General features: G+C 43.1%; 1 long non-coding RNA gene across 1 annotated transcript in view; it reads right to left on the bottom strand.

Moving 5' to 3' along the window:
• Positions 1-709: 709 nt before the first annotated feature.
• LOC137332139 (uncharacterized) overlaps positions 710-6000 on the bottom strand; it is a 49766-nt gene continuing 44475 nt past the window's right edge. Inside the window, exon 3 of the long non-coding RNA XR_010965599.1 lies at positions 710-788. This is a non-coding gene — a long non-coding RNA (uncharacterized lncRNA). The remainder of the gene's footprint in view (positions 789-6000) is intronic.

Here is a 6000-nt window from a genome sequence, read left to right as displayed (position 1 = left end):
CACTTGATGCCGGCAGGCAGATTGTTAAAGGGACAATTTATCTCATTGAAATAGTTGAGGTACCTAATTTTTGGTTGATTCTAAGACTGAAACTCATTTAACCTCACCTGCACGGGTTTCCCATGGCTTCTGAATCTTGTCAGGTGAAAGGAGGCAAGAAGGCCCAACAAGCTTCCCTGCCACTTTCCTGCTGCAATCAGACCCCTGTGATAAGCTGTCCACCCCCCACCCCCCCGACCAGTTGGGAGTCCCCTCCAATGGGTCGCGCAGGAAACCTGGAAGCAAAAATAATTACCTTCAATTAAGTTATGATCGCAGATTCCAACACACTCACTTCACTTCTGGGTTTCCCACACAAAAATCTACCCACCCACTGAGTTCCGGGGTCCAGGTAAAAATAATGCCCCAAAAATCAATAGAAAATGCAATAATTTGAGGAAGTAGGTGAAGCTCAGACAGCAAAGGGAGGGGAATTTGCTTGTGTTTATTTTAGCTCCATGGCCAACATACTGGCAAAATCCCAAAAGATCCTCACATGAGTGGTAACAGTAGACCAAAGCTGAAAACTGTGAAGTCACATTATTGAATTAGAATCAAGATTTCATGTCAAATTATCTTAAGAAAGAAAGAACTTGCATATATATTTATCCTCGTTGTTCTAAATGTTTATTCATGAAAATTTGTTTCAGTAATGCTGAAACTAATTCTGTCTCGGTGTTGAATCATTTCGTCCAATTATGGAGCATGTCCGTTAAACCTTCTTCCTTAATCACAGGTTGCATTTCTTGCTGAAAGTAATTAAAACATATATATAATTAGATTGTGATGCACATGTATACATTACAAACCTCATGCAGCCATTTTTAAAGAAAACATATGAAATCTAATCATGACTGGACAAATATGATTTGTTTATATACTTGCAATACCATTAGACTGCACTTTCACAAGAATTATACTATGCACAGAATTACGAAGCTGTACTTATAACACCTTGCACATAATTTATTTTCTTGCAGTCAACCCAACTTGCATTGTGACTGTGGGAACCAAATAGACGTGTTAAGCCATCAATATTTATTTGGACAGCGCGGGTGCTAAATTGGGCCATGTAGCGGCCATTGTTTCGGTGCTACACGGCCTCTCCGACATCCAAGATGGCGTCTTGGATACACACGCTCATTTCCAGCATGACGTGCTCCAGACGCCATCTTGGTATAGGAGTTAGCGCAGGCGCAGATAACGAACACTGGAATCATGTAAAGTAGGGAGAAAATGGCTTCAATCAGTGTGCAACGCTGATTTAAAGTGATAGATAGCATTTTGGCAGTTAACATTCAACTCAAGCCACAGTCTTAACCCCAACCATCTGAATGTGTCTTATAGTGCCTGGAGGACACCCCCACCAATGCCATTTAAAGGGACCATGCAGGATTTACAGGTTAGTGGTTGGATTATTGCTTCTGGCTGCCGAGATATTTGTAACTGTTTTTGGAGGTCTCCTAGACTTGAATACTAGGATGTGGGGACATAGCCTAACATTTAGAGCCAGGAGTGAAGTTAGGAAACACTTCTACACGCAAAGGGTGGGAGACGTTTGATACGCTCTTCTGCAGATGGTAGTTGATGCTAGCTCACTTGTGAATGTTAAATCTGAGATTGATAGATTTCTGTGAACCAAGGGTATTAAGGGTTATGGGACGAAGGCAGGTATATGGAGTTAGGTCATGGGTCCACCATGATCTCATTGAATGGTGGAACAGGCTCGACAGGCTAAATGCCACTGCCACTTGCTGCCTCCTGATATGCGCCACCTTCTCCTGTACGAAAGTGGGAAGTGTGTCTGGGTGATGTGCCTGTCATAGTTGAATAGCTGCCAGTGTGCGTGAGTTGTGAGTTGTGAGTGGGTGGCTTGAAACAATGGTAATGTGTAAGGGTGAGAGGAAGCATCTGGTTAGAAGAGTTGAGTACTAATGGAAAGAGTTTGTTGGTATGTGGGTGATGGGGGTTGGAGTGCGTGGTGCAGTGGATAGGAAATGCCACTTGACAGTTGACCTCACTCACCTTGACCACTCACGTCAAAGCATTGAACTTCTTCCTGCACTGCCTCCATGTTCATGATGCTGTGCGCCTGGCATTGACCTCATCCTCCGCTGCCTCCCACTGTCTTTTGGATATATGTCTGGAGGGCCTCTTGCCCCCCTACCCCTCACTGCAGATATAGGATATCCTTCCTTCTGTCCACCTCTTGCACCAAGGTCTCTAGTGCATCAGCAGAGAACCTTGGTGCATGCACTCTTGCAAGCCTGGTGCCAACTCAGATCAGCAGATTGGTGAGGTCTGGCGCGCAGATTGGAGGATGTGGGATTTAGTAGTGAGCGACCTTTATTCAATGTTTTAACATAACTCATCAGTGTATAAACATAGGGAGGGGACCTGCATCTGTGTTTTACGTGTGCGACGTCTGATCTCCGTTCAGACTCCGTGCAGACAGTAGACTGTTATTTTCAGCAAATAACAGGTACTAGCTACCTTTAAGAGATTTCTAAGAAACATTCTCCCTTTAAGAGATTGAGCTCCCCCTGGTGGTGGAAAGTGCAAATTGCATTGGTTCTACGTGCAAGGCCTGGAATGGAACGCTGATTGCAGGTAAGTCCTCAGGTGGGCCAAAACATGTGACTTGCCTGTGCAGGGGTCATTGGGCGTGGGATAATAGTGCATCGTGCTACCTACGCCCAAAAACGGCCCCTATCCAATTTTTTCCCCCTATATATTGCCTACATAAGATGTTCTGTGAAATTTTGTCTGATAACACTCCTGCGAAGCAGCTTGGGCCGTTTTATTACGTTAAAGGCGCTATATAAATGCAAATTGTTGTTGTTCTTGGATAAAATGGTTTCAAACTTTCCTCCATAAATTCATGACTTGAATGCAGAATTTTCCCACTGTACTAATCAGTCTGGCAATAACACTAAGGAAAATTGATGCACATTTTCTCACTTGGCTGCTGCTGACAACAATAGATTTACAGAAAGAAAATACTCCACTGAATGTAATTTAATTTCAAATTAAGGTTTGAAACGAGGAGTAAATAGAACCATAAAAATGGTTGCACAGCAGAAAGCCATTCAGCCCAATGTTGCTTATACCAGTGCTGGTTTCACATTGGAGCTATCAGCTGTGATCCCATTACTCTTCACTTTTCCCATACCGTTTAATATTTTCCCTTAAGATATTTATCTGTTTCACTCATAAATTCCATGATTGGACAGACTTAAAAAGACAAATTAATTCCATGCCATAATACCCATAATAACTCTCTTTGAAAATATTTCGTCTCACCTCTCCTTTTTAAGCTAGAAAAGCGGGAAGGTAATTGATAAACTAATCAAATTTAGAGCGGATAAAACCCCTGGTCCGGATGGATTGCATCTGCACATATTAGAAGATAGGGAGGAGATAGCAGAGGCACTATTACATATATATATAAATTTTCATTTGAAAACAGCATAGTGCCAGAGGACTGGCAGACAGCTAATGTTATTCCTATATTTAGAAAGGGGGATAGAACAAGTCCAGGGAACTATAGACCAATTAGCTTAATGTCGATGATAGGAAAAGTAATAAAATCCTTGCTCAAAGATGTAATAGAAAAACATGTAAAAACCGGAAATATAATAAAGAATAGCACTAATTTCAAAAGGGAAGGTCATGCTTGACCAACCTTATTGAATTCTTTGAAGAAGTAACAGAAAGGGTAATGCAGTAGATGTAATATATTTAGATCTTCAAAAGGCCTTTGACATAGTAGACTCGTGACTAAGGTCAGAGCATGTGGAGTCAGGGGACAAGTAGTAGAATGGATAGCAAGCTGTCTACAATACAGAAAACAGAGAACAGGGGCATGATGCATGCCGGCGGGAGGAGAGGGTTGACAGGCTGGCTGCCTATCGGCAGAGAGGAGCTTCACATCTGAGAGGGGGGGAAGAGAAAGAGAAAGAGAGAGAGAGAGAGAGAGAGAGACCTCATCGGCTGTTGGTAGAGAGATGGGGGGGACGTGGTGGAGACATCAGAGAACGGAGGAGTTGGGGGGTAGACATCGGAGATCGGGGGGGAGAGACGTCGGAGATTGGGGGGGCTGGTCCAGGTGACATTGGAGATTGGGGGGGTGGTCCAGGTGACATGGAGATCGGAGGGGAGGGGGTCCAGGCTACATCAGAGATCGGAGGGGTGATCCAGGCGACGTCGGAGATCGGAGGGAGACAGTCCAGGCAGCATCGGTTTTAAGATATGTTTGTTAACTTTTTTAATAATGGAAAATATGATTTTATTTAATTTATTTAGTGTATTTGTCATTGATCGGGCCCTTCCTGCCTGTTTTCACCAGGCAAGAATCGGAATCGATGGGAAAGCCGGCCAGGTAAGGTTAAAATTATTTTAAGTGTCCCATACGCAAAATATAAAGTACCTTAAGTACCTCAATTAGGTACATTGCCCTTTTAACTATTGGCTCACTGAATTTAAGTGGGAGTGGAACTTCCTGGTGACTGCTGTGCACATGCACAGAGATTGTCTGAGTCTAATGCAAAAAAGAAAAAAGGGCAGGTTCTCGCTGGGTTGTCTGCCCACTCCCAAAAACATTGATTTTATCTGCCCCCCCCCACCCCGCCTCCAACCCACCAATCTTGGGGGCTAAAATTGAACCCTAGGGGTTAAAGTTAATTGCTCAGACTGGCAAAATGTGGGAAGTGGTGCTTCACAAGGATCAGGGCAGGGCCCACTGTTGTTCACCATTTACATAAATGATTTGGACTCTGGAATCGGAAGTACAATTTCAAAATTTGTGAACGACAACAAATTGAGGAGTATATTTAACACTGAGGACTGTGACAAAATACAGGAAGACATTAATAAACTTGCAGAATGGGCGTGTAATTGGCAAATGAATTTCAATATAGACAAGTGTGAGATGGTAGGAAAAATATGGAGGCCACATACTCCTTGGAAAATGAGAGTCTAAATAGGGTAGAGAAGCTGAGGGATCTCGGGGTACAGATACACAAATCACGAAAAGTAGTGATGCAGGTTAATAAGGCCATAAAAAAGCTATCAAAGCACTGGGGTTCATTTCTAGAGGGATAGAATTGAAACGCAGAGAAGTTATGTTAAACTTGTATAGAACCTTGGTTAAACCTCACATGGAGTACTATGACTCTATATTATAAAAAGGATATAGAGGCACTAGAGAAGGAGCAAAAAAGATTTACTAGGATGATACCATAACTGAGAGGTTATACCTATCAGGAAAGAATGAGCAGGCTGGGGCTCTTTTCTCTAGAAAAGAGAAGACTGAGAGTGACCTGATAGAGGTCTTTGAGATTATGAAAGGGTTTGGTAGAGTAGATGTACAGAAGATGTTTCCACTTGCGGGGGAGACCAGAACTAGGGGTCATGAAAGTAAGATAGTCACCAATAAATCCAATAGGGAATTCAGGAGAAACTTCTTTATCCAGAGAGTGGTTAGATTGTGGAACTTGCTACCACAAGGAGTAGTTGAGACAACTAGCATAGATGCATTTAAAGGGAATCTAGATAAACACATGAGGAAGAAAGGAATTGATGGATATGTTGATGGGGTTAGATGAAGGGTGGGCGGAGACTTGTGTGGAGCATAAACATTGGCATGGACCTGTTGGGCCGAATGGCCTATTTCTGTGCTGTACATTCTATGTAAGAAATCTGACAACACAGAGGTAGTGGCGAGATGGAGAGCAGTGGTGGAAAGGTAGAGATGGGTGTTGGCAGTATACATGTGGTAGCTGACCCCATGTCTGTGGATGCTGTTACCAATGGACAGCATGTAGATGAGGAAGAGGAGGGGACCAACGATAGATCCTGGTGAGACTCTGGAGGTAAAGACGTGGAGGCCAGAAGAAAAGTCATTACTGGAGATGATGTGACTACAATCAGATAGGTAACAGTGGAACCAAGCTAGGGCAA

This window comes from Heptranchias perlo, chromosome 14, assembly GCF_035084215.1.
Source record: "Heptranchias perlo isolate sHepPer1 chromosome 14, sHepPer1.hap1, whole genome shotgun sequence".
NCBI classification, from domain to species: domain Eukaryota; kingdom Metazoa; phylum Chordata; class Chondrichthyes; order Hexanchiformes; family Hexanchidae; genus Heptranchias; species Heptranchias perlo.
The sequence above is the reverse complement of the archived record's forward strand: the minus strand, read 5'-3'. Positions and strand labels throughout refer to the sequence as shown.